Source organism: Crassostrea angulata, chromosome 5 (genome assembly GCF_025612915.1).
Source record: "Crassostrea angulata isolate pt1a10 chromosome 5, ASM2561291v2, whole genome shotgun sequence".
In the NCBI taxonomy this organism is placed as follows: Eukaryota; Metazoa; Mollusca; class Bivalvia; order Ostreida; family Ostreidae; genus Magallana; species Magallana angulata.
In genome coordinates, this window is record NC_069115.1 from 48702725 (window position 1) to 48714254 (window position 11530).

The following is an 11530-nucleotide window of genomic DNA, read 5'->3' on the forward strand; positions in this document are numbered from 1 at the left end:
CCATGGTTGTGATTCATAGCCATAGGTGTGGACATCGATTTGAGCGCCCTCTCGAACTTGTCAGGTTTCAATACACTGCTAAAAATAGAAAGTCTACCAGGTTTTTGCATTGCATCAGCCATAATTAAGCCCGGATGATAACATTGAAAAATTGTGCGAGGTATTCCGAGTGACTTGCGAATGGAGAAAAGATGTCAACATTTCCCATTACAAGTTTATCTTTTAAAAAGATTGGTGAGCTAGCGCTGTAGCCATCATAAAACACAGAAGCAGATTTTTAAAACATTAGTTTATATTTCTGAATCGATTAATTAAATAGGAAGGCACATTGGTGTACTGGAATAGTGCTGGAGTGGGATCTCAATTTAGAACTGTGAATATAGAGGCATGGCGTGGCTCATTGACTGTGCCTTAACTACTGTAATTTCAATTTCGAGGTGAAAATTTTCAAGAATCATTGGTACTGTTTTGTAGGAATCGTATCTTCTCGGGCCTTTCCGGCAAGCTCAGAAAACATATTCGAAGTTGTTTTCCGAGCTTGAAGAAATTTAAGATAAAGCTAGCTTTTTATCATTATATTAAAAATAACTTTGCATTATAAGACCTACGGTACTTTTTGACATTTCATTTCAAAACTTCATGTGAAAATGATAAAACGAAATTCAAATGGTACAGCTTATCTGCAGTAGTACAGTATTCCCAGAATCCCCTACTATGGAGTCGAGCATGCGTATTACAGTGGAAAAGACTAACGTAGTTGCTAGCGCTCGAGAGCGCTAGCAATGAATTTCCGTAGGAAATCTGTTTTCGTTCCTGTGAATTTTTACGAGGGAAAAATGATAATGTGTGAATAAAGTTATCTTGGAAATTTTCCCTTTCGTCGATTTTAAATGCACTTCTTTCACAGGTGTGTGTATTTTTATTAAGAATCGTCCAAATGTGCAGCATAAATATCTTAGAACAGACTATAGTTCATTTTTGCATCGGTGGTTTGCACGACTTCCCTACATTTTATTTATTGCATGTTTTATATTCTCTTAATACCATACTTAGTTGTTATGGTATAATAATTATGATATCTTTTTAATTTTATTCTCTGCTAATAAAATATAATATTTTCCAAACAGTGTGTGATCTTTTCCACATATCGTGATATTTTCATCATCAATGTTGAAAATATGAGAACCGCACGAGGCATTCAAATGAATCGTTTTTAAATCACAAGGTAGTGCTTTATGAAAATGTACATTAGAAGAATTCAAAGATTTTGACGTATTTTGTATCAAAAGGTTTATAAACTTTAGCATCGTTTTAATATGTCTTTTTTTCATACTTTGCTTTGAGGAATCATTTCGTGATAGATCAAAACATCGCATACAAGTAGAGCAAAACTCCATGCACGGACTGCATGGGCTGACGTCAGACTTCAAATTTTCATATACATATGGAAAAATTGGCTCACTCGCTCATTGACAATGACACCTCACGTACTTTACTTATTTTTGTTTTTTTTTTCCTATAATGCTTGCACCAAAGAAAGATTTTTATTGTGAAATTATTACAACAGTGGTATATCAAGTTATGAACGGAAGTTGAAAAAAATTGTTGGGTTTTTATTGTTTTGGGTTGTTTTTTTGTTGTTGTTGGTTTTTTTGATATTTGTTTATTTGTTTGATTATTTATTTGTTTTTTGTTTGTTTTAAAAACTAAGGTCTACGTAGGACAAATTTTTCAATGCAGTAGAGGTAATGTTAACAGAGCACTAGCTATATTGATTTAGATATGAAAATAAACTTTAAATGAAACTTAAATAAATGATATATATAAAAGTGTCTTGAGATTTGGATGAGTCATGTAATAAAAAAAGTATAAACGATGGTAAATCCCATTGGAGACAGACAATTGTGTCGCCTTTTCGCATCTTCAGATATGCTAGTTGACTCTAGCTGTGTTCAACATTTTGTGCAGTGTGCAAGTGTAAAAATGCTGTTAGCAAAATATATTATCAAAGGATTAATATGATCAAACAATGGATTAGAAATATTTACGAACTAATACTGAGTATTACAACGCGATGAAAACAGCTTCTGCAAAAATGAGTAGCACAAATAATACATATCTAATTCATACTAAATCTATATGAATGGTACAGTGTAATTCGTTAAAAGTAAAAATTTCTCAAGGTGATTTCGCTTAATTCAGTTGGAGCACCATTTTTCATCATGTCAAATTCACAGGAAATACGTGTTATCTCAAAGAATATAATGACAGGGTCGCCAAAATGTAATAATTGACCTATATTGCTTGTTCTCTGTGCCAAAACGTTATTCAAAATACAGAGAGCATCTACTGTATTATGATTAATGAAAATGTTATTTAATAGGTTATGAAAAAACCCTAATAAGTCATAAAACCACGCTTTTGACGAAAAGAGGGGGGAGGACCCGAAAGCCTCGTAATGAATATTCATTACAAAAGAAAATAAAAAGCAGGTTTACGGCGAAAAAGATTGTATTTTATCAATTTTGCAAATTTGTTCAAATGATAAATGATGACTTGAATAAAACCATTGGCTAAGCCCTCGCGGGTTTGTATAATGTAAAGAAGAGTCATTACTGCGATGTTTATTCAAATTGATGTCTTTAATCCGATCGAAATAACAAAGATCATTGTCATAGAAATAACGCTTAATTGGGATTTCTTCGCGTTGCTCCGTTTATTATGTCCTCGGGATCTGTCACCGTGTAAGAAAATGAATTCTTAAACGGAAAACAATGTCATGGCGCTTAAAACCGGAATAATGAAGGAATTTTAGATGAACCAACAATCCTGAATATTTCCAAAGAAAAAAAAATATAACGTGAATGAGGAAAGGGAATACCTTAAAATAAGCTGTTTTATTTGTTGTTGTAAAAAAAAAGGTATATCAGCAATGGGCCCAATGAAAACGACTGGTTGTTTTTTTTTTCTTCGTGGTTAAGGAAGTTTTTTGTCAACCTGTGGAAAGATTCTGAATGAGGAAAGAAAACCATCTTCGCAGATTAATTTCTACTTTGATACAAACTTTACCGGCGGCGTTTGTTGCTAATCGTGCACTATCGATAAGGAAGTTGAATCGATTTTTTTTTTCACATCAAAGTCCTACACATACGCACTCATGAAAAATACGAAGGAAAAAAAACAACAAAAAAGCTGTTTGCTAATGAAATCTATATAACTTCATTTGTAATCAGATTATTTCATTTAAGCGGCATTTCTTGAGATCGTCATGAAAATGAGGCAAATCCATTTAAAGTCGTGATATGTGAAAAAATCAAAATATTAATTCAAAACCATTTAGTTGAATTTCTTATGAATTAAAACGTCTCGATTGATAAACCATTTTCTGTTTAAAAACTTCAACGTATAGTACATTTGATATTACCGTGTGAAACACATGCTTTTCAAATGATAGTGTTTGTTTAAGTGTCTGGATAGCATATTCAGCAAGTCAGTTGGAATATAGATTCACTGTCGTCTTCCAAAATATATTCAATCTATTAACAATAGACTATGAACCGTGCGTGCACGGGTTGACATTGCATAATTTATGATATCGGACATTTACGAAATAGATACATTGTCATTTACATAACCAAGCTTTAAGCCTACAATGATGCTATTAATTTCACTACACTCTGCTTAGAATAATCTGTGTCTCGGGACGGGCCTTCACCAGTGCCTCCCATATACCCGTAATGTAGCAAAAAATTGCAGAATCGCTCCGAAACGATTTTGGAGGAAATTAATAAAGCTGCATCGACTTATTCATAACAAACCATTTTGAAGCTGTAAATACCTTTCATCTAAAAATTTAATTCATATTAATGAAGAATTCAACACTTTTTCACCAACGTTAAACTTTTATTTACACACTATGTTGACATTCGGACCTCTCGGGTTTTTTCATATTAAATGCACTGAGTTAGAGTAATCTACCGTATTTCATATAAAGCAAATTTTCAATGAAAATTTACACGTATTTGTATTATCGTTTCTGAGTTTATCCATGCAATATGATATTGTGGAAACATAAACTAAAAAGCCTCTCATGATTTAGCGTGAATGAAATGCGCATGCGCAAGATTGTAAAATCCAAAAAAAATCCAGAAGATATCCGGATTTTTTAAAAAAATTTTCGTTGATTTTTAATTAGCGAAGCTTGATTGAGAAAAAATAAAAACAAAATAGTAATCTTCAAGTACCAATGATGTTTAAAATATATAAAACAAAAGACAGTACTCTTCTGATTTCTCGGTGTTGAAGCCCAAAATTCGAGTCAATTATTTTAAAATTATACTACACTTTGACCCGTGCGTGCATGGGTTGACATTGCATATCGGACATTTACGAAATAGGTACATCAACACACTTTATTATAGACATTTACATAACAAAGCAATGCTATTAATTTCACTACACTTTCCTTAGTTTTAATTATCTGTGTCTCGGGAAAGGCCCTCACCACAGTTAGAATACCTCCGTTATATACCCGTAATGTAGCAGAAAATTGCGGAATCGCTCCGGAACGATTTTGGGAAAGTTAATGAAGTTGCCTTGAAAATAACAGTCAAATTCATCACAACAAACCTTTTTGAGACTGCAAATACCTTTCAACTAAAAATTTTAATCTACAGAATGGAAGAATTCAACACCTTTTCACCAACGTACACGTCTTTTCTTTGTAAAACTGGGTCCGTGGGACATTATTCATTTTTACGATAAAACATTTTCTATCTTCACTCTCCTAACAATTAGAATGTAACTTTTTTGCATGTAATCAAATATTTTTTGTCATAACGAAGACAAAAGTAAGTACTTAGTTGAAATGTGTATTTGTTATTTCATACTTTCTCTCATAAGAAATCATTAATATACATGTATATGAACAATATACAGCAAAAGTCCAATGAAAATTTACCCGTATTTGTATTATCATTTCTGAGTTTATTCATGCAGATGTGATAATGTGGAAACATAAACTAAAGATCCCGTTAGCGTGAATGTATTGCGCAAGCGCAAGATTGTAAAATCCAAAAAATCCAGGTGATTTCCGGGATTTTTTAAGGAATTTTCGTTGATTATTAATTAGCGAAACTTAACTGAGAAAAAATAAAAACAAATTGGTAATCTTCAAGTACCAGTGATGTTTAAAATAATATATAAAACAAAAGACAGTATTCGTCCGATTTCTCGGTATTAAAGACCAAAAATTCGAGTCTATTATTTTAATATAGTAGTATAGATAATAGTAGTATAGATTGTATTGTAATTGTAATGTCATTAGGTAAATGTAATCTTAATAAAAGGAAAATGTAATGTTTTTATAAGGTAAATGTAATGTTTTCATCGGACAAATATAATGCTACCGTCAGGTTTAATGTCAGTAGGTAGATGAATTTTTGTTATCAGATGACGTAATGTTGCTATAAATGGATGTAGAGACATCAGGTATATATAAATGTAATGACATAAGGTATGTGCAAAGGTGAATGAAATGTTCCCAGATGTGTGTAAAAGTGAATGAAATGTCTCAGGTGTGTGTAAAGATGACTTACTTTTATGACAACAGGTATGTGTAAAGGTAAATAAAATGTCACCATGCAGGTGTGTGTAAACTGTAAAGGTGAATAAAATGTCACCAGGTATGTGTAAAAATGAATTGTAATGACATCAGGTATGTGTTAATGTGAATGGCATGTCACCAGGTGTGTGTAAAGATGAATTTGATGGTATTGTTTTGTTATGTGTTATATGGTCCGCAAGGCCGAGATCTTATGACAGTAGCCTGTAGTTATATGAGACATGAGATATGAATTCATTTTTAGCAATTAACAATTAGTTAAAAAACCATATATAAGACTTTTTTAAAAAAATAGGATTAACCCGATGAAAAATCTTGATTTCAATTGTTATTTATAATGAAATATGAAGAAACCTAGCTACAGATGTTGAAAGTTTTTTCCGTGTCTGACGAATAAAGAAATTATATCAGGAATTCCCACAGTCGAAAAATTAAATACATGTATATGATTATATTCTTAGCCTTCTCGTTTACATAACATAAAAATGAATCTAGGTATCCAGATTATATTTTTCCTTTTTTATTTTTTTTACATAATTTGATAAAAATGGAATGCCAAATAACTGTTTCATTTTCTCCCTTTATTAATTTTGTTTACTTATGACGTCATAATGGTTCTAGCATGAACTTTTATTAGATGTTGCCCTTATTAACTTATCAATCAACAAAGTATGTATTCTATGCTCTGTAATCAAATCTCTCAACCTACAACCTAGAAAATCTCTGTACATTCAATAATCAAGTTGTTCATATCATTGTCATATGTCAATTTCAAATTTACTGGGTGTGTGTTGAATACAAAATTGCCATACCGTTAATTTTGCGTGAAATATATCCAGTATATTTTTGATTTATAAAATGTGTAACAATATGACAGTCATCTTAATGACAAAGTAAGTTCCAAATGCATGTTCTATTATCCTATTAGCTTCAAGAATACACTCGGTATCCCATTGATTATGAATGAAAAGGAAAAGTTTTCCATATTTAGATGAATATATCAACTTTTAACATGATTTATAGATGCAGTGTACCAGTAAATAGCCAAACAATATATTTTTTCATCTTAATTTAAATGATTTTTGAAAATCATAATAACATCAGAAAATTATAGTTTTTGAAACATAGATCAACGAATCTTGCTATTTGTTACAAGTTATTAACTTGGAAAGGGTGCACTACGCGTGCGCCTTTGAAAACAAATAAAGGAAGCTTATATTGGTTTGATATTAATTTTTATTATACTTTCATGTTAAATACTGAAATCTGGTTGGTTTAGACGCAGTTGATAATCCGTTCTATTACCCTCAGCGTTAGCAACACACTTGGCAACGGGTAACACAACGAGTTGTTACATGCGCGTAAATTATGCGCGTACGGTTCGTCTCAAAGTTCACGCCATTTCTATATAAAAGCAGTAAAAATTTCTTTAAATTAATAAATTAAATAGAGCCTGTTTGGGAGGGTAACAGTTGAAATTGAGACCCCGAGAAAACCATTGTAAACCGACGCGAAGCGGAGGTTGAGAATGGTTTTCGAGGGGTGTCAATTTTTTATTCATATAATGTCATATCTCATAATTCTCCAGCACACTAGAGCTTCACTCAGAAATACTTTTGATAGGGCATTGCGTAAGAACGGAACGAATAATACTCAAAGTACTTGCATAAAAGAGTATTCCTATTACAATCTAGAGGAGAATTTGTACTTTTAACTGTCGTGTTAATGACAGGAATGTGTTCGAGCTTTATGCGCCAATCCTTGTAATTTATTTATTGAATTTGTCATAGACACTGAACCCTATTCTAAACGTATTTTCTGCACGTAACCATTAAGGTTGCAATAGCATACATGTACTAGTATATTCGGGAAAAACCCACGATAGAAATTGACGACTACGGCAAATAAAACAAATAGATGCTTCGATATAACGTCATTATATTCTAGTGTGTCTTTCGGAAAAAGATATGCAAAGTTTAATTTGAACTTTTTTTAAAACGTACATTTAATTTAAACAACAAAATATGTCTATTCAAGGGTTCAACATTATGCTGCAAATAACTATCTAAAAAAAACTGTAATGGAACGTTGTATATGTTTACTCAATAGGAATAATTGGTGTTCTAGATTATATCTTTCAAATGGGGAATTCAACATCAAAAAATAAACGTAACCCAAAGAAATAAATTTGTAGCTTCCGGGTTGTAGTCAGCGGCGAAAAAGGGTCAACTCGAGGGTATTAAGACTTCTGAACAAAGTTAACTCATAAATAGAGAATCAAATTAGGGTTAGCGGGAATCGTTTTAGACATTTACTGTATGTATATCATAAGATTTTATTGTACAAAATTTTCAATTTCTACCAAAAAATGCTTAAAAGTCGAACTTGGAAAAATTGAATGTTTCTAATTTAAAAGTAAATAACTGTCACGCTTATTTTAATAAGACCCTTGACTTGGATGGATGGAACTGGGGTTTTTTTGTGCATCAAAACAAGTTAAAACTGACGCCGATTTCAAGTGATGTTTAGCCTTGCCTTAAAAGCCAGACAAATCTTGTTGGTTTCTAAGAGCCATGACTGAGTGGCCAACAATGAAACAGACAGACCTACGTCACATTGCTGTTTGACACGAACTATCAAAAGTTCAGCTTTTGTAACAAAGGTTCTAAATGTCTTGCTTGGAATGACTGCCATTTTCATTTTCTGATATGAGAAGAAAACCGATGGTGTATGTTTAACTTGTTCTTTCTATTGCGTGTGTTTTTTCATTCTGTCATCCATTTTGTCCAGGATACACAGATATGTAAACATCTTTAGTCTGTATCTGTAGTTATGGAGTGGAATGGTATTTGAATGTGTTGAAAGAAATCTTTGATTATATATTTTCAGAAAAGACAACAACCTCTATTTTTCTTATTATCATCAACTAACGTAATGCACATAAAGAGTAAATAAGTAAACAAATATATCAGATTAAAACTGCTTACTGATTTCACCTACATGTACGCTATTCAAGCTTTCACGTTCTCTGTATTTGTCTCTCAGCGTTTTTTTTAAGAGGGCTTAATGGTTTAAGGCTATATTTACCTCATTTAGTAGGAGAGCTCCCTATAAAGATATAGTAAAAAAAATTAAATAACGCTTAAGTATTTAGATATTTTTTTTTCTTTACTAGATGATAGTTTGAGGCCAAAAATACCATGTTTAAAAGTTTAAGGGAGATCTAATGGTTTGTTGACCACCCGGCCTCTTTCACTGATATATGATATTTACAGATATTGTAATGTTAGTTTGTCTCGAGACATTTCTGCCGCACATTTGGACGGTTTTTAATAAAAATTCACATACGTCTGAAAAAAGTGCAGCTGAAATCGATGAAAGATAAATACCAAATAATTAAAGAAAATGCTCTGCATAAATATCTCGGGGCAGAGTACTGTATAGTATTGATAACTACAGTTGATACTTTAACTGATATTTGCTTATCTGTTTAGCTACTTGATTCAGATTTGGACATTACTCTTCAAGTGCGCAAAGTTTGAACATAATGATTATAGTTCTTGGTTCTTCTTGTTTGAAGGATACTATATATAGTATTACATAAGAACCCCACCGTTCAGACAATGATCATTCAAAATATGAAAAAATACATCCTTTTTTAAACGCTCCCTCTAGCTTGTCAGGTTTCAAAACACATTAAAAAAAGACATCAACGTAGATTTTGCATAGCGACATAAAAGTACCCATGATAGCGTTTAAAAATTATGCGAGGTATTCCGAGTGATTTTTTTCATGGTTAAAAAAGGAAGATTTTTCCGTATGCGTTGATTTTTTTCAAATGAAAAATGATAATACATGTATTTCAAAGAATTGTTTTTGGATTTTTCATCTTTCATTGATTTCAATTGTTCTTCATTAACAGGTATGTGTATTTTTTTTTTTTTTAATCCTTTAAACATGACGAAAACAATAACTTGGAATAGACTATAGTTCTTCTTAATTAAATATAATTTATGATCTACGAACAATTTCATTTTTTTTGGCCTCTCCGCGGTATGAAAACATAGAATTGTAGATATTTCGAAGTTTTCTGTGAAAAGAATCTATAGTCTTTCCCAAGATATTGATGTAGCACATTTGGACGATTTTTAATAAAAATACAAATACCTGTGAAAGAAGTGCAATTGAAATCGATGAAAGGGAAAATGTCCAAGATATCTTCATTGACACCCTATCGTTTTTCACTCGGAAAAATTCACACGAACGAAAACAGATTTCTCACGGAGATCACAATGGAAAAGTTTACATCTTTTCTCAATTTTGAAGTAACTCGTAATACCATGAACAATTTTCAACGTTATCATCTGGATCTGATGCAATACAAAATCCCCGTAGACATCACATTATTTAGCTGTGTATTGAAACCTGGTGAGCTAAATGGGGCGTTTCAACAGAGAAATCTTGGATATTTTTCATACTTTTGAATGAACATCGTTTGAACCCTGATGTATTCATAAATATCGAGCAATTTAGCAAAATGTGAATCGCGGAAATATAGCAAGATATCTGTTTTCGTCAACAAAGAGTTGAACCAAAGGGAATATATAACTGAATCTTGCGAGTTTTAGTAACTTGTCAGACTTCATCAAGTATCCTTTGCTCTATTAGTGTTAGGGCTGGAAAATTCACAAACTCTGTTACAAATGACACCAAAACACTTTTGCTCTCTTTGTAAAATTTCACAGTTTTAGGGTTTCTTTTAGTTTATTTTCCATTATCTGATATTCACATCGGAGATGCTTGTCACCATTCAGAATAGATTTTTGAAACCCGAGTTGGAATTTTGAAAAAAGGATCAATTACGAAAATAACCTTACTACTACAAAAAAACATGATGTTTGAAAAACTAATACGATCCTATGGAAAATGAAAACATTCATTTTTTATCTAATTCAGACAAGATCATCGATATATGTAAAACATAAACAGTAGTTCAAACGGTCTGTTTACTTACTTCATGACGTAAACATCCTCTCCCTAAACAACAACAACAACAATAATGCAATTTAAAGAAGATACTGGAATCCTTAAACTCTGTGACGCACTGTCTTTCGACTTAAAAAAAAAACCCCGAAAATATTTGTATGTTTTTTTTTTTACTTTTTGATATATATCTATGGGCGTAGCGACTTGATTAAAGCGTCAACTTTTGATCTGAAGTCTTGAGTTCGAAATCGGCTATTTTTTTTAAAATATTTTTTTGTACCTTTTAATAAACAAATCGAGCTCTTACATGGAATTTTAAAATGTCTAATCATTTTGTGGCCAAACAATTAAAAAGTTTAATTATACCGTAGTACAGTGATTACATTTTGAATATGATTTCATTGTTCCAGCTCAAATCGAAATAGCAACATATTTCATACTACCTTAAAATGGTTAAGATGACAGCAGAAGGCTTAGTTCATCTTAGTCTTCGTGCGGTTATACATTTGAGTATAGTTTTTAGCTCACCTGAGCTGAAAGCTCAACTGAGCTGAAAGCTCAAATGGGCTATTCTGATCACATTTTGTCTGTCGTCTGTCTGTTTGTCTGTCCGTCTGTAAACTTTTCCCATTTTCAAGAACCACAGCACAAATTTCAACCAAACATGGCACAAAGCATCCTTAGTCTAAGGGGATTCAAAGTTGTGAAATTAAGGACCAATTAAAAATAATTAGGAATGAATGAAAATTTTCGAGAAAATTTCAAAAATCTTTTTCTCAAGAACCATTCGGCCAGGAAAGCTAAAATTTGTGTGGAAGCATCCTCAGGTGGTGAAGATTCAAGGTTGTGAAACTCATGACCCCCGGGGGTAGGATGGGGCCACAATGGGGGGGTCGATTATTTACATAGGAATATACAGAG